This window comes from Trematomus bernacchii, unplaced genomic scaffold, assembly GCF_902827165.1.
Source record: "Trematomus bernacchii unplaced genomic scaffold, fTreBer1.1, whole genome shotgun sequence".
In the NCBI taxonomy this organism is placed as follows: domain Eukaryota; kingdom Metazoa; phylum Chordata; class Actinopteri; order Perciformes; family Nototheniidae; genus Trematomus; species Trematomus bernacchii.
In genome coordinates, this window is record NW_022987888.1 from 889047 (window position 1) to 915726 (window position 26680).

The window sequence follows — 26680 nt, forward strand, 5'->3', positions numbered from 1 at the left end:
AGAGCCCAGAGACTAGATGGAGCAGCAGCTCTCAGGTCAGAACACTCTCACTATTTCTGTTCTACTTTTATGTTTGCGCCACGACACCAAGTCAAATGTCTCGTAAGGTAATGATAACTAAAATAAATGAATAATTTACAAAAGATATATGGAAATATCGATTAAAAAACAATTACATAATTTGGACACCTACTGGTTAAAGCACGTTCTTGCATTTTATAATTGTATTATTAGATATTAATAGGATCCCTATAAAGTATATTCTTTACTCGTCGTTATTCTCTACTAATAGTTAATTAAAGACTGTATATAATGACTATTTTGCACATCCCTTTCAAGATTTCAAGATTTTCTAAGGTTTATTGACATATCATATTATACACAACTACGGTGTAGTTATGCAATGAATGAAAAACTTGGGTCGCAGGTTCCTCAACAGTGCATTACAAGACATCTATCAATATGTGTGTATGACATTACATTGTCATATTCTGCAAATTTCTTATACTATCTATATACATCTTATAAGAGTATAATACATACGTATAATATCAGTTAAAATAAGTGCTTAAACATAGTTAACATTGCAGGAAAGCAATATATTAGACGTTAAGTACTTTGTCAGGCTTAATATTTATCTGTAGATACAAATGTCACTGTGTGTGCTGTGTGCTCTGCATGTGTGACCATCAAAGAGGGTTTCATCCCTCCATATTCATCTTCTATACCCCCAAAGCTTTTTTCTTATTCAAAAGAAGACCTTAACCTAAAGTATTCTTTAATGTTTAAATAAAGCCTTATTCGTTTGTCTGTTTTGCACATCCTCCTATTAATATCTAATAATACAATTATAAAATGCAATAATGTGCTTTAACCAGTAGGTGTCCCTTTCTATCAGCTGTGCACCGTTATGGCGTAAATACAGCCTATCTACCAATTGCATCAAATATAAAAGTCAGCCGAATTAGTGTTGATACTGCAAGGAGACGTATTGTGTGAAAAGAAATGTAAGATGTTGTTTAATTGCTTATATATTTAAGATCCACGTCAAGTTTTCAGTTTTGGCGGCAGTTCCTGTTTGTCTAGAAGTGTTGTCATCAGGGCTCTATACATAGAGTTAACTACGGCAGATATGTCATATTTAATGCAGCCGAAACGTGCATTACAATGCCGTTATGTGATGACTTTCAAAGAGAAAAGCAAGCACACTCTGAATAATGTATTTTATTTTTTTTTTTAAATGTTTTCGGATTTCACATCGTATAAACACCAAATCCCAGCGTGCATAGCGGAATATCAGTATGAGAAAAACGGCATCCTCTGTCCTTTGACCCTCACATCGTACAAGGAAAAACTTCCAGAGAAAGACCCACAGTTAATATACACACATTCCTTCACATTTCAATTTTAATTTACATTCAAGTATTTTGTGAGGCCTTCTAACATGTTTTTAAATATAACTACGGTTGTAGTTGAAGAGTTTGTAAATTAACATGAAGCTGTTGCCTGTTGCAATATACAGTCTATGGTTGCTACAGAGGATTGTGGGTAATGTCATGTCTTCGGCCATCCAAAACTCATAGAAAACGACTTGTTTCTCAGAATTGAAGGGGAAAACGTGACAAAAGCATTGTACACTAAAACCTATCAATGTTGTGTAATCAACAAGGATAATCTGGTGTTTTTGAGTTGATGAGTAGTGGAGATATCACTGTCAAATCAATCGACAGTAAGGGGAATACTTACTTCCGGGTGTACAATTCTCCGTTATCCAATGGGAATGGACGCTCACATTGCCTTTAACAGCCGCCGACACAAACGAATGTCGTGCTTCTATGAGCGTCAAATCCCGCCGCAGATGGGAATACATTGCAATCAGTTGAAAGCTCTTTGTGTCTGTTTATGAAGCTGAAGGAGCCTAGGAGCATCCCAACTGCACGCCTCGGGACCCTGACCAAGCGTCGCTCCTGGACGCTCAGGACCCTGACCAAGCGTCGCTCCTGGATGTTTATGGAGTGAGAGTGTGTTGTTTATAAAAGGAAAAACTGTAACTTTTGAATTTAAGCATAACAAGGCTATAAGAAAACCATGTTTGAAACACAGCATAGTCGAACATTTCTTTATAGATCAGTAACTATTAAAAACATGTTATATCAGGAGAAACAGCATCTCTGTTGCCTCGTGTTGGCATAGTGTGAATGCTGGTTAGAAAAAGAATAACTGTTGGTCAGATTTCGATTTAGAAAGACTCTTAACCTGTTAAGCCCCGAGCCTGTTTTCCAGGTCTCAGACTCGAAAATGACATTCCCAGAACAAATGATCATAATTTCACTTCTAAAAGGGATAAATTAATAATCTTTTTTCTCAAAGCAATGATAAACCTGTGAGTTGGATGTAGAAGAGTCCGAATCAATATAGGTTTATTTTTATTTTAAAGTAAATTCACTCAAGTACTGTACTTAAGTACAACTATAGAGGTACTTGTACTTTACTTGAGTATTTACAATGTATGCTACTTCTACCCCACTACAGTTCAGAGGTACATTGTGTACTTTTACTTCACTACATGTATTTAATACCTTTAATTACTTCACAGATGTGGATGAATGATGTGAAATATAATCAAGTGTTAAATCAGACTTTAGTTCCACCTGGAGTAAATCCACAAGCTACCCTGCAGTATACAAAGTCATTCAAACTAGCTGCACCTTTACCAGCTTTGAGAACACTTTCATGATCAATCATTATAAAACATATCATATATATTATTCTGAAATGGACAATCTCCACAATGAATACTTTTACTTTTGGTAATTTAACTATATTTTGATGCTACTTTTAATACAAGATCTGAGTACTTCTCCCACCTCTGAAATGCAGCATTTGTCTCAAAGTACACAGTGGTTAGATCTTGTTTACTTTAATTCCTAAACACCTCTCAGTGCAAGATATATAAGACAAACATTCATGTACTATAGTACCCTCATTCATGTACTATAGTAGCCTCATGCTCAGCGGTAAAAGTGCTAAGTATTATCAGTAGCAAAAGTATTCGGTATTATAGTAAAAGTACTCAGTATTACCCGGTGTTTCTGCTACTCTTTGTTCGTCAGTTTGTTGATGTTCACCGACTAGCATTAGCCACCTAGCATGGAGCAGCTAGCAGCAGATAAGGACCCGGAGGAAGAGGTGGAATTGTTCTAAAGCTCCTCTCGTCTCTTCTTCTCCTGAGAGGAACGGGTTATATTCTAATATATCACAGATATATATGAATGAGAGCTGATAGAGACTCCGACTGATGGAAGCTTTACAACAACTGGATCCTGCCTGAGAGCATGGTCGAAAGCAGAAGTACCGGGATGTGGGCCCACAGAGCATGCGCAGTAGAGTTTTACTAAAAAATATTATTTCAGATTCAATTTACCAAGAGTTCAAATAAAGCAAATAAAGACCATTCATAAAAACCTAATGCAAAGTGATTTTAAGTAATTAGTAAATTGTATTCGGTTTAGCAATTTATTTGGTAACTTTTTTATTTCTATTTAGAAATGTTAGTCATTCTTCTTTTCAGATGCAGAATTGTATCTTTTTGGTTTCAGACATTTGGCCCTAAAATTGCCTTGGGGGGCGGGGCTTAGCTGAGAGGGGTTTCACATTAGTGACAGGCCTTCTGTAGTCATGTTGCCTTCAGGGACATTAGATATCCAGAGAAATATTGTACTTTTTTAACACAAAACTCCCGTCAAAACTTCAATTTTCTAATACATTTTATTTTTTCAAACGACATTTACTGTGAACACAGAAAACAAAGGGCCATCACAATGAAGTCAAATAATGAACATGAGATAAAATCAGATTATATCAGAGTTTTAAAAAAACAAAGAGTCTCTCTTCTCATACCCAACGTGTCTTACGGCCCGTCCACACGGCGGCGTGCATTGAAGCTTCAACGCTTCTGCCCATTCACTTTGAATGGGGTGACGTCACGCTTTGCCGAACTGCATTGTGGGAGCGTTGCTTCACTTTGCTCGCGTTGCTCGCTTCAAAAGTTGAGCAATGTTCAACTTTTGAAGCTTCGGCGGAAGCATCAGCCAATCAAATCATATGCCAGTACAAGCTCTAGCCAATCAAACCGCGTGCTTGTGTGTCCGGGGCGGGAGATTCATGTGATTGGTTGTTGGTCGAGTTTCAGACAAGCTCACCGGCAAGCTTCAACGCACTGCGCCGTGTGGACGCTGTATAAATGCTTTAAAGTTCACTTAAAAAGGGGCAAAAAAGCAAACTCAAACATTTCAATTGAATATTAATGTGAAATAAAAATATTCAGTGAATGTTAGGCAACCAAAAATAGAGCCTTTCTGAACTCAATGCTCACTAAAATTGCAACTGCACAAATAACGGATAATGCATTAAGAAGTATTATACATAAAGACTATATTAAGAAATATATGTAGACCATCAAGAGATGCTTCTATTTACAGATGTTCCCTAAACGTCTCATTTACAGGCTCCTGGTAGACATATCATTGTTCCTTTCAGCATCGCAGCAACAGTATAAGGCTGCTTTATGTAAATCAAAAAACATTTGTATTAACCAGAGCACTCTCATATAGAGCTAAGTGTGTGAGGACAGCAGGATTTTGGGAGGGCTGAATGTAGTCCATAAAAAACACATTTATTATAACGTAAAGTCACTGTTGGTCAGCTTTACGTTTGGACAAAAGAAGGGGGAATGCTAGCTTGACGCAGAAAAGGATCAGATGGATGCAGAGTGAGTGCGCTGGTGGGATCTAACGGGAACTGATTTGAGTAAAGGCTTTCCCACACTGTTCACACCAGTATGGTTTATCTCAAGTGTGTATACGATGATGCCTCTTAAGATGACCTGATGTAGTGAATGACTTGTCACACTCGTCACAGCTGTATGGTTTCTCTCCAGTGTGAGTAAATGTGTGGGTTTTAAGATTACTAAATTGAGAAAAGGTTTTCCCACATTGCTCACACCAGTATGGTTTCTCTCCGGTGTGAATACGACGATGGCGCTTAAGATAACCTGATGAAGTGAATGACTTGCCACATTGGTCACAGCTGTATGGTTTCTCTCCAGTGTGAATACGACAATGTATTTGGAGCTCACCTGATGTAGTGAACGTTTTTCCACACTCTTCACACCAGTATGGTTTCTCTCCTGTGTGAATACGATGATGGATTGTGAGATCATTTGATTGAGTAAAGGTTTTCCCACATTGCTCACACCAGTATGGTTTCTCTCCTGTGTGAATACGATGATGCCTCTTAAGATGACCTGATGAGGTGAATGACTTGTCACACTGGTCACAGCTGTATGGTTTCTCTCCAGTGTGAATACGACTATGTGTTTGGAGATCACCTGATGTAGTGAACGTTTTCCCACACTCTTCACAGCTGTATGGTTTCTCTCCCGTGTGAATACGATGATGGATTGTGAGGTGACTTGATATAGTGAACGTTTTCCCACACTCTTCACAGCTGTATGGTTTCTCTCCCGTGTGAATACGTTGATGGTCTTTGAGTTTACGTGATGTAGTGAAAGTTTTCCCACACTCTTCACAGCTGTGTGGTTTCTCTCCAGTGTGGATTCGCTGATGAGATGAAAGGTTGCCTTTCTGAGCAAAGGTTTTCCCACACTGGTCACAGCTGTAGGGTTTCTCTCCAGTATGAATGCGCCGATGAGATGAAAGGTTGCCTTTCTGAGCAAAGGTTTTCTCACACTCTTCACAAGAGTACGGTTTCTCTCCAGTGTGAATACAATAATGGGACTTAAGTTCACCTGGAGTATTTAAAGTTTTCCCACATTGGTCACAGCTGTAGGATTTCTCTCCAGTGTGAATGCATTGATGAATCCTTAAAGTATTAGATGTTGGGAAGGATTCGTTACACTGGTCACAGATGTGAGGTTCGGTTTGCTTTCTTCTTCTCCGTTCCTAAAATATACAGTGAGAGACAAAGAGTCAGTGAGAGGCCGTCGTGCAGAGATCTACAATAATAAAACAAGCCCATTTGATTTCATATGACCAAATCATACTTAATCAAATTTGATTATGTTTTCTTTTATTTGAAAGACTTTAGTTAAAAAACTCGAAATGTTACCTTATTTCTGAATAATGACTTTCTGAATTATAATTTTTTTTTCAGATTTCTGAATTTCGAAATATGGACTTTATTCAGGGGACGGGTAATAACCAGAAAAGCATGACATGTCTCCTTTAACCTATTAAGCCTGTTTTTCAGGCCTCAGGCTCGAAAATGACATTCCCAGAACAAATTACCATAACTTCACTTCTAAAAGGGGTAAATTAATAATCTTTTTTCTCAAAGCAATTATAAACCTGTGAGTTGGCTGTAGAAAAGTCAGAATCAATATAGAATTGTTTAAAAAAAAAAAGTAAATTCAGATTGAACATAGTAAAAAAAGGTAAATTATAGTCTCCGTCCAAAAAAAACAACATTACTTATAGTGAAAACCACGCTTGAATGATGGGATGGTAGACTAAAAGCTTTAGGAATCCAAACTATAACATATAATAAGTACCCTGTATCAAGATTGATGCAAAACAAGTGACATTTGACCTTTCTAGAGAGTTTTAGCACCTTTGGGGTCATTTGGGTGGATTTACCGTTTCTCTGGAACCCATTGGTCGATTTTGGTGATTGACATCTCTTTTGAACCGTTAGAGCCAATATAATCGAAGGGGAAGTTCCACATACACACACACGTTACCATTGAGGAGTGTTACGTTCCCTACTGCGCTAGGGGAACCAAAGGGAAGTAACAAAATATAAAATGACCGGGCGAGAGAAAAAGGAGAGGAAACGGATCTCTGAAGCCACAAGATGGTCTTTTAATGGACAAAAGAAAAAGGGCTGACCAGCCAACTTGCAAAGCAAACTAAAATAAACTAGAACACAAATATACACTGGAGCACATCTCCTAATAATTAACAGAACACAGGTTTCACACAGAGACCGAGACACCATGCTCAAGGAGAGGCCACTGCAGCCTTCCTCAGGTGCTTTAAGGAGGCCCTGATTGGGGATTGGGAGCACCTGAGGGAGAGGCTTTACCTAGAGAGAATCAGGGGGAAAGAGAGAGAGACACATAAACACCCACACACACAGGCACCCACTACGGCACGTAACAAGAGTGAGAGTGACGCGCACGCAGTCGAAAGCTATGTTACGCTCTGAAAACTGAAACCTAGGCTCAAACTAGTAAATATGAAGATGGATTATCAGTAATCATTTCAAAGGGACAAAGAGATATTGGATTAACCATTGGATTAACCTTCAGCAGCATTTTTATCGTTTTGATGCCATTGAACAGAACTTTTGATCAGAACAACAGCAAAGGTAAGACTATTCACGTTTTTGCTCCGTAAAGCTACGTTGTGTGGTGTCTGGGTTTGCTTCCCATGTCGCGAGTTCTGGTCGCTCAGTGATGATACTTATATTTCTGGAATCTGTGGAATCTCAGATTGCTAGCTGTATTTTTGTGTTTCTACCGTGAGTTATGTGCTAAGTGCGTTAGCATTTTTTTGCTCAGGGCTAATTCAGAGGGTCTGCGTTAGACTTGTGTTTTGTTTGACTAAAAATGGTTCATATCGTCAGTTAGCTGAGTTTATTCCCGTTAAGTGGATATGACACTTTCATAGTTTGTTAAATGTTAAGAAGCCCTCAGACGCTGTTTCTTGCAAGATGTTGACAGGGGCAAAACGGGGTATTTCTATTTTATGCTACTTAGTACTTCTACTCCACTACAGTTCAGAGGTAAATGGTGTACTTCTACTCCACTACATGTATTTAATACCTTTAGTTACTTTACAGATCTGGATTAATGATGTGAAATATAATCAAGTCTTAAATCAGACTTTAGTTCCACCTGGAGTAAATTCACAAGCTACCCTGCAGTATACAAAGTCATTCAAACTAGCTGCACCTTTACCAGCTTTGATAACACTTTAACCTGTTAATCCCAGAGTCCCGGCCCATGGGGGCTAAAAACAACAATATTCACGAAGTATGAGGCTCATGTCCGCTCTCCCAGTTTGGTCTTCCTCGAGGTGCATAGGAGTGTCGTCGTCCCCCACCACGCTGCTAGCAGAAGAAGGTAGGCTAGCTCCATCTCCGTCAAATAACTCTGTCTGCATTTTTTTTACCCTTTCCTCTAGGCATTCTCAAGACCAACACTCTTAAGCCAAACTGTGAAATAAATGTTTTATGTATTCCGGTTGTCGTTGGTAACTTTTAGCACCGAATGTCGGGAGCACGTTCTTTAAGCAGCCATCACATCGCTCACCAAACCGGAAGTCAATAAAGAGCTTTTTGAACATTAAATCATGGAGACATATCACAGTAGAGACACTACATACTGATATACACCTGAACATCAGCAGGAGAGGACTCTTTAAAGTAGAGACACCACATACTGATATACACCTGAACATCAGCAGGAGAGGACTCTTTAAAGTAGATACACTACATACTGATATACACCTGAACATCCGCAGGAGAGGACTCTTTAAAGTAGAGGCACTACATACTGATATACACCTGAACATCAGCAGGAGAGGACTCTTTAAAGTAGAGACACCACATACTGATATACACCTGAACATCAGCAGGAGAGGACTCTTTAAAGTAGAGACACCACATACTGATATACACCTGAACATCAGCAGGAGAGGACTCTTTAAAGTAGATACACTACATACTGATATACACCTGAACATCCGCAGGAGAGGACTCTTTAAAGTAGAGGCACTACATACTGATATACACCTGAACATCAGCAGGAGAGGACTCTTTAAAGTACAGACACTACATACTGATATACACCTGAACATCAGCAGGAGAGGACTCTTTAAAGTACAGACACTACATACTGATATACACCTGAACATCAGCAGGAGAGGACTCTTTAAAGTAGAGACACTATATACTGATATACACCTGAACATCAGCAGGAGAGGACTCTTTAAAGTAGAGACACTACATACTGATATACACCTGAACATCAGCAGGAGAGGACTCTTTAAAGTACAGACACTACATACTGATATACACCTGAACATCAGCAGGAGAGGACTCTTTAAAGTAGAGACACTACATACTGATATACACCTGAACATCAGCAGGAGAGGACTCTTTAAAGTAGAGACACCACATACTGATATACACCAGGGGCCTCATTTATAAAGCTTTGCGTAGGATTCACGTGGGAAGGTGGCTTACGTAGGACAAAGCAAATACGCACAGGAATATTCCGATTTATAAAACACTGCAAACGCACGTCCTATGCCGGTTTCCCTTTATAAATCACAATCAACTCGAAATGCGGCGCAGCTTTTGCGGGCTTCACGTAACGCCCATATTTGCCTATACATAGTCAAAGAAACGCCCCTTATTAATATTCATTTTGACTGACTGCATGAAGAAGATCGCAGGAAATGACGACAGAACAGCTAAAAAAGACAATTCACATTGTTTGGTGGATGCAGTTTGAACCAGAGTAGCAGCATGGAGGTCGGATCGTCACCAAAATAAATAAATAAGTGATCCGAAAAAAGTTAATTACAAAATACACATAACATTCCACAGGCAGTGTGTCAGTGTATTTGTACCGGGGACAGGAGACATGATCAGAAACTGTAAGAAATGATGGGGGAATCCCTCCGGAGTGGAGTCATGACGACTGGATCTTGAATTTTTTTCGTGGTTTGTGTTCCAGCTGTTGATCAGCTGTCGATCAGCTGTGCGCAGCGTCTCCACTGCAGCCTGTGCGTCTTAACCCCCCCCCCGCAGCAACTCTATATCCACCAGTTAAAGGAAATAAAACTAATGTGTTGTGTTATATTAGCTGTACAATTTACCACATATGGTGTTCTTAATTTCCATACCTCCTGTGTTTTATGAGCGACTTATCAAGTATTGGCAAACGGCATAAAACATGATTAAACATGATAGTGTAAACCATACTCGTATCTATACAACCTAGAGAAAAGCAAAACGGCGTCAGTTTAAAGTAATTCTGTCCTCCTGCTTACCGCATCATTTATGAGAATATGTTTCTTAACAAGAGAACATAATCGAGGGGTGATCAATAACATTTCGGTATTTATTTATTTCTCCAAGTTATGTTTTTGTGTGCACTGAGGAGTCTCAAAGTGGCGTTTGTTTAATAATTTTAAGATTGGCTTTAATCCATTTTTGAAAATCAATTCTTCATATATCATACATGAGGTAATATTTTATTTATGGTATTATTTAAACATATTTCTCTCCATTCTTCCTTCTGCCAACGGTGTCGCAGTTTCTCGTCTCTTCCGTTTTTGTGCGTACCGCGTACTCATGGGTCAGAGTTTGCGTGGAGGACCGCACATTTTCCTGTCAAGTTAGTTTTTTATAAATCGCAAAGATTGCTTAGGAACTGGCGTACGCCATCTTTTGAGCGTACGCAACGTTTATAAATGAGGCCCCTGAACATCAGCAGCAGAGGACTCTTTAAAGTAGAGACACTACATACTGATATACACCTGAACATCAGCAGCAGAGGACTCTTTAAAGTAGAGACACCACATACTGATATACACCTGAACATCAGCAGCAGAGGACTCTTTAAAGTAGAGACACCACATACTGATATACACCTGAAACCATATCTAAATATAAGAGTCTGTCAAATAAACCCAACAATGTTCAAGTTTGTTTTCTCATTAAATAAAAGTACAGGTTTAAAGTCCTTAAATAACCCAAATGTACCCCAGTGTAAAGGATAACAGTGTTAGGAATATATTGTGATGAAGTGAACACTGACCTGAGTTCTGGGGGTCTCTTTGTTCTCCTCCATGCTGCTCTCAGTGCTCCTTCTCCTGCTGGGTCTCTGAAATAAGTATTAACACTACAGTCAACACAAAACCAATCTACAGCTAAGAAGTAGCTTAACAGCAGAGGTGGGAAGTGCATTTACTCAAGTACTGTACTTAAGCACAACTATAGAGGTACTTGAGTATTTACATTGTATGCTACTTCTACTCCTCTACAGTTCATAGGTAAAATGTGGTTTTGTGATAGTTCTAATAATGAATAGGCTACATAAAAAAATATAATAAGTAAGGCATTACACAAATAAGCTGTTACAGAACAGGAACACAAATTATGTTGCAAAAAGTATTCCTTTTCAATATACCAGCAGTTCAAATAAAGTATTTTTGTTTCATAAATCAGGTGTCCATGTGCTGCATTAAACAACTCAAAGAATGGAAGTAGCCGAAATAAAAAGCAAAACGGAAATGAAGGCAGTACGTCTACCTTTAATATCTATATCTGTATTTCAAAATGTATCGTAAGAGTGCTCATAATCCACGTTTTTAAAGAATGTAACAGTAATCTGATTGCTTGTTTTTGTAACGTAATTATAATCAAATATAGTTACCTTAGTGTCTGTATCCTGATTAAGTCATCTCGTTACTCCCCAAGCACATTCAAATCCCTTTATTTATGTTTAGCGATTAGCCACATATCATAAAAAGCTAAAAACAAACCGAACCACAGGAGGCCTTAAATCCGTCCGAGGCAACTAAACAACACTTTAACGGAAAACAGCTCGGATAAAATCACCTGTAAGGATAAACGTACCCAGTGTGTGTGTTTTAAAAGTCTCTTAAACATTTTACATTGGCTATAAACTCCGTAAATCTGCGTCAACGTCTGTTAGCAACGTCTGATAGCTTCTGGGTGCTGTATCCTGGCAACGGACTGCCGCGCAATGCATCATGGGGAGGGTAATTTATTTATTTAAACAACCTTTCAGTGGAGACTACAAACAAGACACTGCCGGCTGGTGGTGAATAAATGAATAAAGAAAAATATGAAAAAATAGATAAAAACAACTGGAATTAAATAAATAATAATAACAATGATAATGATAATAATGATGATAATAATAATGATAATAATAATAATAATGATGATGATGATAATAATAATAATAATAATAATAATAATGATAATAATAATAATAATGATAATAATAATAATGATAATAATATATAGAAAGATACAGATGAGACAGGTATGACAGCATTTAATATTTTTGTCAAATGTTTTTTGTTTTGGAAAATACATTTTGCCATACAAATAACTTGCTCTGTAATTAATAATATGGACTTACTTATTATCTTTCTACATTACTTGTAATACATTTATACATTCTTAGTAATTAATGTATTAATATGAATTTATTAAAGACAACGTGTTGCATTTCTGGTAGTGAACAAGCTGCAGAGAATGATCAGTTTAATAATCTGATAATAATCATTAATCTAGCATGACAGACGACAGACTTGTCTTTAAACTTAAAAAAAACTGGTTCTAGTAAACAAAAGACGTTGTCCAATGATTTTGCAAAAACATAATTTAATGTACACATACAACTCTAAAAATAGAACTTCTTTCTTAAAAAAAGATATACGTATTGTAAGTTATAACTCACAGGACACATATGCATATACAGTATATATATATATATATAGAAAAAACATATTTGGGAGTTGATATAACCAAAGCAAAAATCTTCAAAACGGTACATGTTTTCAAAAAGTGTATATCTTCAATACAGACATTTATATTTCAATATACTTTTCAAACTTAGTAAACATCCAAAATAAAACCATTTGCAACTGTGCCTGCGAGGGAGTGTGTGTGTGTGTGTGTGCGTGTGTGTGTGTGTGTGTGTGTGTGTGTGTGCTGCTCTGCATGGATGAGGTGTGAATGGGTGAATGACTCAGTATGTAAAGAGCTTTGAGGGGTCCAGGAGACCTGATAAAGAGATGTATAAGAACAGTCCATTAACCATCTCTTTCATGGGATCAGGGACCAGTGGATAAAATACATTCAGCTAATAATGAAGTTGCAAAACAACTCCTAAAATATATTTTTTTGTGCAGGGTAGACAGGGGATTTATTTTCAATGTTGATAAAAGCAGTGTAAGATCAGCTAAAGGAAATAATATGAGAGCAGAACAAATTAGGTGATTCAAAATATGTCAGGTATTGTCAAACAGCGTTCATGTTGCATCTCTCCAGTGTCGCTGTAGAGGATGAACCACAGTTTGTCTCCAGAGCTCCAGGGCTTCAGATCCTTCAACTCCAGAGGCCTGTACTACGAAGCTGGTTCAACCTAACCTGGATATGTTGGAGTTAGCCGGTTGGCCTAATCCAAAACATACGCGCTGGCGCTAAACTGTACTACGACGCCGGTTATCAAGTGGATCGCTCAAGCCGCCGTGTCCTATCTAGTTAGGTGCGCGTTCACATAAAAGGGGTGGTATCTGGAGCATTCGACCAATCTCAAACATGGACAAGCGTACTGACAGCGCAGCGTCATACTTCCTGAATGAAAAGTGAATTTTAATATTAGTCAAATATGAAGAAGTTAAACTTTAAACATCCATGACTTAAACACTTTATCCAGGATAAAAGCCACATAGCTGCACCTGCAAGGTGAATACAGCTGGTAAAAGAAAAAGCGTTTGAATGCGTACATTAACAGGTTTATGAAATCACTGCCCCGTCTAAGACACGAGTGGATCTGACTTTAATTAGGAGAATTTGACTCGAGTGTTTCGTCAACTTAATGTGTTGCTTAAAATAATACTTCTGCATACAGTATGTGACACTGTGAGTGTTGCACGGCCAGATACGGCTCAAGAAGCTGACTCAAATAAGGAAATATATGATACATTATGATGTGATATGATATGAATGATAATGGGACACATCGACGTCTGCACTCACAGTGCCGCAGACTGTACTTAATGTTACTCTGATCCGGTTACTTATGTCGTGGCAGATATTTAAGTAAGCTTTCTTAACGCTAATATTATAATAGTCAGATTGCTCTGAAGATGGGAGGGGATATTCTATTAATTTTCACGTTCACACAGTCAGTTGATTTTTGCCGGCCGTCTTTCCTGCAACGGCAGTTTTTCTGTATTTCCTCTATCCTGTAATATGAATTGATCGCTTTAAACTCCGCACACGGAGCTCTGATTGGTCAGCAGGCGGTGCTTTCACTGAGTTGATCTCTTAGCCTGCCACCTAACCTGCTCCGGAGCAGGTTTGCCGCTCAGCATAAGTTACAATGGAAATCTATCCTGCTAAAAAGAGAACCAGCGTCGTAGGACCGGAAAGCCCGAGATTTCCCTGAAGTTAGCCGGCTAAGCGAAAATCCAGCTTCGTCGTACAGGCCTCAGGTCAGTTGGAGGATATTTGGAACACAAAATCACAGATTTACGAGCAGACTCATTGAATCATGAAATAATTAAAATAATAACACATTCTTAAACCGTGCTACGCGCTGCAGTGGAAATGCGCTATAAGTAAGACACAGAAATCTGACATATTCACTTGTTTGCCATTTTCAAAACACTGCCATTAAAAATGCTAAACACATGAACCAATCAACAAATACACATGCCAAATGACCATGAACACCAAACTGCTTTATTGTTGACTCAGCAATCAGGATGTAAACACTTGATCCACATAATACCTTTTTACAACAACAATGGATACATGGATAGCATCAAGAGGAAGAGGTAGAGGGAGGATGAGAGAGAGAGGGAGGATAAGAGAGAGAGGGAGGATAAGAGAGAGAGGGAGGATGAACTGAAGTCAATTGAATAGTTTATTTGCAGCATAACGGTTAAAGCTGTCTTCTCCATTTTCTGTATCCGATAGAGAGCATACTTTTGGTTCACACAACTGCAACTGTGTTTGCTGTGCATACATTTTGTTGTGGAGAGAAATACAAATGTTTTGTTTCAACAGAATATTGGTGTTTCTGCACATTTCTCTGTCGGGCATAATTTTCTACATACAGAAAAAAGCTCATAAAAGTAAGTGTGCTTGAGATTGAGCACCACAGTGTGTAGTTAGTTGAAAAAAGCGTCTTGTACTATAAATGAAGTGTGTGCCATTTGGTGCAAAAGTTGGGGTTCGATAAGAAATGATGTTGTTTGTAGTGCAGTTAGTCATTATATACAGGATATATACGTTATATATAATATATAGAAACTCAGATACGTAATTGTATACAACAATGTCAGCTTTCATCGAGCAGCCACCGTCCAAAACTGGGTCGTTGACCACCCACAATGTCTGCTTCCGTATATTCCACCCTACTCTCCATTTCTAAATCCAATAGAAGAGTTATTTTCGGCATGGCGGTGGAAGGTGTATGACCGTCAGCCATACGTGCGCTTGACTCTTTAGGAGACATTGGAAGAGGCATGTGATGACATGTGAGTGCTATCCAGGGATGGATACGACACTCAAGATGCTTCTTCCCTCGATGTGTAGCCAGGGAAAATATTGCTTGTGATGTGGATGAGGTGCTGTGGCCAGACCCAGCTAGATGCACCCTGAGCTTTTCCTCAAAGTTTTCCTTTACATTTACTGTGTTTGAGGCATCATGTTTGTTTACACAAAGTTGTTACTATTTGTTCTGCATGAATGTTGCATACATTTTATGAGAAAAATCAAAGTATAACAATAATATATGTTTGTCTCTGGACATGATTTTGTAGACTTGAACAATCTTCATATGCAGAATTATCTACATAGAGGGAAAAGAGGAGTGTGCTTTAGATAAAGCACCACAGTGTGTATTTGGTTGGACAAAGTGTCTTGTACTGTAAGTGAAGTGTGTGCCATTTGGTGCAAATGTTAGGTTTTGGTAAGAGTTTAGGTAGTTTTGGGTGCAGTGCTTCATTCTGCAAGAAAAATGAGGTGTTTTGCACTTTGGGTGTGTGGTTTTGAGAATTGTGTTGTGACGAGTGAGAACAAATGTGCTCATGGTAGTTCCCTTAAAGTCCACCAGAGCGTTCACACTCCATCATGTTGAATATGTTTCAGAGCCAAGCTAGCCCTGATAGCTAAGTTGTTAATTTCTGAGCTTCTCTCCACAGTTTCCTCTCTAATGTGTCAACAAACTGAACTCTGGCTTCAGTAAATGTTTTACATTTTCTGTGCTGGACATGTTTGCAAGTTATCTAAAATGAAGCCTTGTTTGATCCATTAAACGTAAAACCTCAGAAAAGTTGTAATAGTAGAAACATTTGTCTTCATGTCAGTAATTAACTGGGGAAGTTTATTGGTGATATCTTTTTAAAAATATATCCGACTGCTACATATACCATTGTGTATGCTTTTTGTTTTTTTTGTGCTAAATACATACTCTTTTTTTTTGCTCTTTAAACATTATATTTACCACCTTTGTGTATTTTTCACTGAAATATCTTTTTTTTTTACAAATGTACATACTTTTTGTTTAGTTTCATTTCATAATAAAAAAGCAAACTTGTCCAAAAGCTTGTTCTGTGTCTCTGAATATGCTTTTAGTAATTTGGTTCACACACTGATCACAGCTCCTCCACAGTTAAACTATCCTTCATTAAACCCTGAAAGACAAGGGGGGGTTGTTGACTTCAGAGAAGAAGGGTCGCCCTTACATCTTTCTTTTTTTTGTTGAACTGAAGCATAACAAGGCTCTAAGAAAACCATGGTTGAAACACAGCGTAGTAGAACATTTATTTATAGATCAGGAACTAATAGACACATTACAAATCAGGAGAAAAAGCATCTCTGTGGCCTCGTGTTGGCAAAGTGTGAATGCTGGTTAGAAAAAGAATAAATGTTGGTCAGATTTCCATTTAGAAAGACTCTTAACCTGTTTCACACCTTCCCCCCGGTACCGGGCGGATAAACGCGTCATTTGCAGGAAACAACGTCTAAGGAATCTTAATATTGAATAAAACTATGAATGTGTTATATCCATGTAACGGGAAGAAAACTCAGCTAACTGATCTTTTTAATTTTTTTTTTCAAAAAAAACCCACAATGCTAGCACTCAGCCTCTGAATTAGCCTCGATCGAAAAAACGGGACCTACAAAGGCACTTAAACTCACTCATAACTCCCTTATTACTTATCCTAGATGCACAACCAAACACTCTTTTTTGGTGTCCTGGAGACACTGAATCTACCGGTGCCCACCTCAACACTCAGTGATAAACATTCGCGACGCTATCAACGAAAGCGTACATCATCACATGTGGAGCTAAGAAGCTAAACATGTAAATATGGCTTACCTTGGTCAAAAGTGGTCTTCAATGGCCTTAAAACGATAAAAAAACGATGCTGCAGTTAATCCATAGGTTCATCCTATGTGTCTGTGCCTTCTTTGAAATTATTTCTGATAATCCATAAGCAATACAACTGCGTTTTAGTTTCCAAACTCCAGAAGGAGACATTCCTCCAGTTTAGTTTCGCTTTCCACACGCGAAGCGGCCACATTTTTTCTTTACATCACATTTAAATGTGAAGTAATTGTTATGTAACGACTCCTCTGACGGCCCGTCCACACGGCAGCGTGCGTTGAAGCTTCAACGTTTCTGCCCATTCACTTTGAATGGGGTGACGTCACGCTTTGCCGAACTGCATTGTGGGAGCGTCGCTTCGCTTTGCTCGCTTCAAAAGTTGAGCAATGTTCAACTTTTGAAGCTTCCACGGAAGCGTCAGCCAATCAAATCATATGCCAGTACAAGCTCTAGCCAATCAACCATGTGCTTGTGTGTCCGGGGCGGGAGATTCATGTGATTGGTTGTTGGTCGAGCTTCAGACACGCCCGCCGGCAAGCTTCAACGCACGCCGCCGTGTGGACGCTGCGTTAGACTTAATGTGAAACCTTCAGGGACAACAGGAGGAAGGTGTGAACCCCTCCTCCCCTCATCTACCTCAATGGTTTTGTCCCCCCTTTATGTCCAATCCTCTCCTGAGACGATCCCCCCGCCCACAGACTAATCTTGCAGGTACTTTAGCTTGAAATTTAGCCAAACCATTTTAAGGGCTACATGCAGGAATGAAAAACCCCAACAGAATAAAAAACATTCAGTAATGAGCAAGAGAAACAGACAATATGAATGTAAAATAAAAAAGGCTCACTGAAAATGAACATGAAGATGAAACAAGATGAGATTCCGATTGAACACCAATGTCCTCTTTTAATCTTCCTAGCAGCAGTTCAAATAAAGACCATTCATAAAAACCTAATGCAAAGTTATTGTAAGTTATTATAAAACATTAAACCGTTTGTAATGATGAGTCGCAGAGTCTATTTATGTTGACAAGTTTAATGAGAAAATAGAAAACAAGTTTTAAGTTCACAGCTCAGATTATTACAGCAGCAAGAATCACATTTACTGAGAACACAGAAAACTAACGGCCGTCACTATGAAGTCAAATAATGAACATGAGATAATATTATAGCAGAGTTTCACTAGAACAATGTTTGTTCAAACAAAACAAGAACATCACAAATGTACTTTATCACTTCTCATATCTAACGTGTCTTAATGTTTTGAAAATCACTTGAAGTAAATACAAAAAAGTACCAAGAAGTTGGTTCAAATCTTCACGTAGTCCGTCTGCATCCTGTGCTCATTACCTTCGTCAACCGTTGTAACCGTTGTCAAGGTCTCAAAAACCACAACGCCTTCCTAGAACTGTGGTTGGAACTTTTATGCTTTGCTTGCACCTTCTAGAATGCATAATGTGCATAGTTCAATAGTTCAGGATGTTCTGTCTAGTTTCACATTTCTGATAAGACATTATTGAGACATACATCGTTTCCATCAAACCAAATTATAGCCAATTTAAATGTTTGTACTAATGGTACGCTTAATAGAGGTAGGTGAGGTAAAGGTGAGGTCTGTCACGACCACTTAAACAGCAGATCTGTCAACAGAAAATAAATGAGAAATACAAATATTCACTGAATGTTGGGCAACAAAAAACTGTTAGAACCTTTCTGAACTCGATACTCACTAAAATTGTCAATAAAAAACATGTTTATTAGAAGGTAAAGTCACTGTTGGTCAGCTTTACATTTGGAAAGAATCAGGGGGAATGCTCGCTTGACTCAGAAAAGGATCAGATGGATGCAGAGTGAGTGCGCTGGTGGACTTTAAGATGATCAGATCTTGTGAAAGCTTTCCCACACTGGTCACAGCTAAATGGTTTCTCTGCAATGTGAGTGCGTTTGTGGGCTTTAAGATTACTACCATGAGAAAAGGTTTTTCCACACTCTTGACACCTATATGGTTTCTCTCCTGTGTGAATACGATGATGTTTTTTGAGATCACCTGATGTAGTGAAAGTTTTTCCACACTGGTCACAGCAGTATGGTTTCTCTCCTGTGTGATAACGATTATGTTTTTTGAGATCACCTGATGTCGTGAAAGTTTTCCCACACTCTTCACACCAGTATGGTTTCTCTCCCGTGTGAATACGATGGTGGATTGTGAGCTCACCTGATGAAATGAACGTTTTTCCACAATCTTCACACCAGTATGGTTTCTCTCCCGTGTGAATACGTTGATGGACTGTGAGTTTACTTGATGTAGTGAAACTTTTCCCACACTCTTCACAGCTGTGTGGTTTCTCTCCAGTGTGGATTCGCTGGTGGGTTTGAAGGTAACCTTTTAGAGAAAATGTTTTCCCACACTGGTCACAGCTGTACGGTTTCTCTCCAGTGTGAATGCGCTGATGAGATGAAAGGCTGCTTTTCTTAGAAAAAGTGTTGCCACACTGGTCACAGCTGTGTGGTTTCTCTCTAGTGTGAATGCGCTGATGAGATGAAAGAATGCTTTTCTGAGCAAAGGTTTTCCCACACAGGTCACATCTGTATGGTTTCTCTCCAGTGTGAATGCGCTGATGAGATGAAAGAATGCTTTTCTTAGAAAAGGTTTTCCCACACTGGTCACAGCTGTAGGGTATCTCTCCAGTGTGAATGCGCTGATGAATCTTTAAAGTTCTAGATGTTGAGTAGGATTTGTTACACTGGTCACAGATGTGAGGTTCGGTTTGCTTTCTTCTTCTCCGTTCCTAAAATATTCAGCAAGAGACAAAGAGTCAGTGAGAGGCGGTCGTGCAGAGATCTACAAAAATAAATCAAGCCCATTTAATTTCATATGAGCAAATCATACTTTATCAAATTTGATATTTTCTTTTATTTCAAAGACTTTAGTTAAAAAACTCAAAATCTGACCTTATTTCTGAATTCTGACTTTCTCAATTTTTCTTTCTTTTTCAGATTTCTGAATTTCTTTCTGATTTGAATTGAATTTTTTTCTCCATATTTTCACAATTTTCTCAGAATGTTTTTATCTGATTCGTTACATCTTTCAGAAGTAATTCAGTTTTATCCTTTCCCTCTTTTGGAATAAGTGAAATGACTGCCTCCTTCCAAGAGGGGGGTATAATGTTCTCCTTAAGAACCCAGTTGAAGGTAGACTGCAACATAGGTACCAATGAATCTTCCATCACCTTGTACCATTCCGAAGGAAACCCATCTGGGCCTGAGGCCTTATTCGATTTAAGATGTGCTATAGCTGACTACCATCTGACTTCTCTGCTCACTAGTCAGTTTAGGCAGATGTATCCCCTTAAAGAAATCCTCAATTTTCTCCCCATCAATTTGAGCTTGGGAGTATAGCTTTCGATAATATCCTTCAAAACTATTTTGTATTTATTTTAGTTTATACTGTATGGAATTAGTAATAGGATTTTTTATGTTATGAATTTAATTCTCTGCTTGTTGTTTTTTCAGCCTATAGGCTAATCATTTACTGGCCTTTCCTTCATAGTATTTCTGTTTTGAGAAAATTAACTTGTTTTGTACATCTTTAGTGTACATCTAATTGATTTCATTATTTTTCTTTTTGAGCAGTCCTCTTATTTTTTGATAATTTGAGTCTTTATGATTTTGTTCCAATTGTTTTAATTCTCCTTGTAACTTGTCTATTTTTGCTTGGCTCTTTTTAAGTGAGCACTGTATCCAATTATCTTCCCTCGAAGCACAGCTTTACATGCATCCCATAATACAGGAGGGGAAACTTTCACCATTGTGATTTTGTTCCAAGTACTGATATCCTTCTTAATTTGGTCCTTCATATTATTAAGTAAATGTGTATTTAATCTCCATAACGTGTGTAACGGAGGTGATCTCTGGGGCCATAGATCTCGGTCTCCGTTACGGATTATATAGCTTCATTATTGGCGAAGTATATTAATTTGCTCCACGCTAAAACATTGCACAGGAAGCATAATTTATGCATCTATTTGTCACGATCTGTCTATGTTTTAGTTTGTCTGTCTCTGTTTCCTGTTTTAGTTTGAAAAGTGTTCCCCCTCCCGTCTTGTCTGTTGCTGGTGATTGTGTTCACCTGGTGCCCTGTGTTTTCTGCTCCCTCCTCACCTGTGTCTTGTTGGTTTGATTAGTCCTGTGTGTATTTAGGTTCTGTTTTTCACGTGAGACAGTCATATTGAGGCTGTGTATCATGTACCACAAAGAGGAATAAATGCCCACACCGGGTTGTATTTGGACGTTCTGCCTCTGCCTCCTTACTTGGTCGGGCCGCTCAATGGTCAGCTTCACAACGTGTTTCTTTGATCCTGCTCCAGATTTAATTTTAAATAAATAGGGCAATGATCTGAAAGGTCCATGATCCACATGTCGCAGCCCCCCACCCTGTGTAGATCTTTACCGAAGGTTTGAAAATAATCAATCCTTGAATGAGCCAAATGTGGATTAGAAAAACAAGTATAGTCCCTCTTTGAAGGATTTATTTCTCTCCAGACATCTACCAAACCAATACCCTTCATTGCCAAATTGATTTTCAAATTTAGTTTATCAGCTTGGGCTGCTCAATATGCACATTTGAAGAGTCCAGTTAAGGATTCAATCTTATGTTTAGATCCCCCCCCACAGATTAGGACCCCCTGAGTTTCTGCTATAATTAAATCAAATATCTGTTTTAGGAGGAGCATAAATATTTAGTAGAGAAATCAATTAACCACCTAGATTTCCTCTCACTAATATATATCTCCCCTCTGTGTCCTTCTTTTCAAACGTGGGTTCAAAACTAATATTGTTGGAAATTAATATTGCCACCCCCCTCCTATGGCAAGCCACATATGATGATGAGTACTCAGGGGTAGACATTCATTATCACTGGCCCAAGAGCATTCGTCCAAAAAATCGACTCTAATAATGAAGAAAATGAACACATTTGTTGCAATTGTAATTTATGCACAAACTATACATTACTACTTGTACTACAACATTTGAATCATCAGTTCTTCCTCATTTTCCTCAATTGTTCATATTTGGTTTATTAAAATGATTATATTGTGGTCATAGTTAAAAGAAAAAAAGTAGGGTGACATTTCTGCTATGAGTATTATTACTTTTATAATACACTTTCTGTCTTCCTGTCATTATCAGGAGTTAGAAATGTAATGGCTATGTAATAGATTAGATTAGAACCTTCATTATCCTAAACTGCTGGGACATTTCCCTATAGCGAATATAACTTTATATGTTCTACTCTTCACTTACTTGTCAGCATAGGTCGGCATTGATGTACTGAGCCGACAAAAGTGATTCAACTGATAATGGCAAGATGAACCCGTGTTTCTCAATCTCGAGTAAAGCTGCTCCAGAGCCACTATTTCAAGTATACTACGTCATTGAGTGCCGCCGAAGTACTGTTCCAATGTCCACCATACTTGGAATTCTACCGACGTACTTCGTTTGGAGAAATATCGAAGCTGCACATGAGTAGACTCCGCGGTCTTAAAATCCCCACAATGCTTTGCGCACGGACCAATTTCCCCAAATCTGTGGCGGAAAATGTAAGGCGGGGCCTCTCATATGACGCACACCTGCACACTTGCTAGCCTGTTCCACTCTTCGTTTTCCGAGGCTAGGAAGTATTCTTGCCTCGCTTCTGAAGCAAGACGCTCTGAAGATATGTGCTACCAAGCAAGCGTACTCGACATTGAGAAACACCCTATATGTACATTCTGCTCCGTTGTCCATTCACTTCCAGTAAAAGTTCCTTCAAAATAAGAGTCCCAATCTTATTACTACCAAAATAAAAGGGCAAAACGAAACTTTACCATAGGAAAATATTGGCATACAAATATAATCACTTCTATAAAAAGGTAAGACATTTGAAATATAGTTAGACATATTAAAAGGTAATTTACAGCATTAATAATTAATATCTAATTCTTAACTGTGAATGGTTTTCATTCATTTAACATTAGAAATGTATTAGTCTGGCCAATCCAAGACTTCAATGCTGAAGGGCCAATGGATCTATGGTGGGGGTCAGCACAAAGGTCAAGAAAACCCACATTTGAAAGGGAGACAACGGATGACCAAGAAACTAGCGACATGCTCAATTCATTTGTGAGGGATCTGTGAAGAACATGACAACAGCTGCACTACTGGTATTTTCTATACCAGCAATTGAGGGTGGACAAGTTTACTACCACTTAAGTTTCAAATAATTGTGTTAATTACTTATTGTAAAGTATTTGAACATTATTTTGTGTCACATGTTCATTATTAAGTTGATGTATAATTTGTAGATTGTTTTTTGCCCGGCGCTTGGCCGGTTACCGGTGGTTTTAAAAACATTTTGGCGGATGGTTAGGTGGTGCGAAAGTCTGTAGTGAAGGAGCGCGCTCCCGCGTACGGGAGCCTGCTCGCGCTGCGCTCTACTCCGCAGCAAACAGCTGTTTGCTTTTCATCCAACAACGACAACCGCCTCACGAAACGCTATGTAGTGTTAATAAACGACACAATTTAACAAAATTGCTTGTCAAAATATCAATACCACAGGACAATGTGATTTTATGTCTTACTGACCGTCTCCACAGCAGCGTTAAAAAAATCTTGGAGGTGGGCGTATCTGAGGCTTGGGGATTTTTTTGCGATCAACCAATCACATGAATCTCCCGCCCGCGACATACGAAGCCAAAAAGCCCGAAGTAAACTGGATATAAACTCCCCAAAACAGGCGAAAACATACCACTGTCTCTGCCACCTCCCTCCATGCCTGGCTCCTCCGGTTTATATCCCGGTAGGTCTGGTCATAAAGCACCGGGTGATTCGCTACCGCTAATTTCTCCTCCATTTTTTGGAATATGAGGAAATGATCTGCGGTATGTCTCTCCCAGCATACACGCCGTTTGATTGGCTAGAGCTTGAACTGCCAGATTTGCGTACACGGGATTTGATTGGCTGACGCTTCCACCTCAGCTTCAAAAGTTGAACATTGTTCAACTTTGAATCTTGAAAATCCTGAGAATCTCCGCTCGCCTGCCCACAATGCATTCCGGCGAAAAGTGAGGGAAAGTGACGTCACCCCATTCAAAGTGAATGGGCAGAAGCGTTTCAAGATTTTTTAACGCTGCTGTGGAGACGGCCCGTTACTGTTTTTTTTTTAAGCAATATTTTTAATGGCCCGAGCGGGCAAGTGGAAAGTACGTTATGCTGGCACGGGGTGTCTAAATAGAGTTTCCGGGCCAGCGGGCCATTTATAATGTCTAGCCCTGGTACTGATGTTTAAAGCCTAGTCTTCTTAATTTAGCATGCTCTGTATCCGATAGATGCGTTTCCTGCAAGAAGGCCACCTCAACTTTATCTCTTTTTAGTTTGGTTAATATCTTACTTCTCTGGATAGGATTTACAAGACCATTCACATTGTATGTGGCTATTTTAACAGCTTGCATTCAGATTCTTAACCTGGCCAGGAACAGAGTTTGAAATCTGATCTTCCTCTCCCTCAGGACCGTTTTCGCTTCTGCATTCGCTCTTCGTTTTCTTAACACATCAGGTGCGTAGTCCAGATCCAGATTTACCCTCCTTTCGAGATGTTCGAATCCTCGCTTTTGCCAGGCCAGTCTCAGCCATTCTTCTTTCGTCCTGTAGCTTGACAGTTTGACTACGATAGACCTCTGCGAGGCCTCCCCGGGCGCTCTCTCAACTCCTAGTTCAAATGTAGCCGGGAGGTCCAAACCCTCCCTCAGCAAAGCCTCCACTAAAGTTCCCATCGACGGGGAATTATCCTCCGGCCCCTCTTTAACGCCGTGGATTTGGATATTTCCCGTCTGGATCAACCCTCCAGGTCCGTTAGCTTAGCATCCAGATGCACCTGTAGTTGTAGCAGCTCCGTCACAGCCTCCTCCACCACGTGTAGCCGTGTTTCAGTCGCCTCAATCTGCCCTTCTATCTCCGCAATTCTAGTGTTAATCATGTTTATTTCTTCACTAATCTCTTTCAGCTGCTGACCGTTGTCTTTCCTGAACTCTCTCAATTCTTTCAGTATGAGGCTCATGTCCACTCTCCCAGTTTGGTCTTCCTCGAGGTGCATAGGAGTGTCGTCGTCCCCCACCACGCTGCTAGCAGAAGAAGGTAGGCTAGCTCCATCTCCGTCAAATAACTCTGTCTGCATTTTTTTTTACCCTTTCCTCTAGGCATTCTCAAGACCAACACTCTTAAGCCAAACTGTGAAATAAATGTTTTATGTATTCCGGTTGTTGTTTTTAGCACCGAATGTCGGGAGCACGTTCTTTAAGCAGCCATCACATCGCTCACCAAACCGGAAGTCAATAAAGAGCTTTTTGAACATTAAATCATGGAGACATATCACAGTAGAGGCACTACATACTGATATACACCTGAACATCAGCAGGAGAGGACTCTTTAAAGTAGAAACACCACATACTTATATACACCTGAACATCAGCAGGAGAGGACTCTTTAAAGTAGAAACACCACATACTTATATACACCTGAACATCAGCAGGAGAGGACTCTTTAAAGTAGAGACACTACATACTGATATACACCTGAACATCAGCAGGAGAGGACTCTTTAAAGTAGAGACACTACATACTGATATACACCTGAACATCAGCAGGAGAGGACTCTTTAAAGTAGAGACACTACATACTGATATACACCTGAACATCAGCAGGAGAGGACTCTTTAAAGTAGAGACACCACATACTGATATACATCTGAACATCAGCAGGAGAGGACTCTTTAAAGTAGAGACACCACATACTGATATACATCTGAACATCAGCAGGAGAGGACTCTTTAAAGTAGAGACACCACATACTGATATACATCTGAACATCAGCAGGAGAGGACTCTTTAAAGTAGAGACACCACATACTGATATACACCTGAACATCAGCAGGAGAGGACTCTTTAAAGTAGAGACACTACATACTGATATACACCTGAACATCAGCAGGAGAGGACTCTTTAAAGTAGAGACACTACATACTGATATACACCTGAACATCAGCAGGAGAGGACAAGAATATTCCGATTTAAAAAACACTGCGAACGCACGTCCTACGCCGGTTTCCCTTTATAAATCACAATCAACTCAAAATGCGGCGCAGCTTTTGCGGGCTTCACGTAACGCCCATATTTGCCTATACATAGTCAAAGAAACGCCCCTTATTAATATTCATTTTGACTGACTGCATGAAGAAGATCGCAGGAAATGACGACAGAACAGCTAAAAAAAGACAAATCACATTGTTTGGTGGATGCAGTTTGAACCAGAGTAGCAGCATGGAGGTCGGATCGTCACCAAAATAAATAAATAAGTGGTCCGAAAAAAGTGAATTACAAAATACACATAACATTCCACAGGCAGTGTGTCAGTGTATTTGTACCGGGGACAGGAGACCCCCCTATGATGAGAAAC

General features: G+C 39.2%; 1 pseudogene; it reads right to left on the reverse strand.

Moving 5' to 3' along the window:
• Positions 1–26680, reverse strand: part of LOC117469815 — a 117498-nt pseudogene that overhangs the window by 87738 nt on the left and 3080 nt on the right.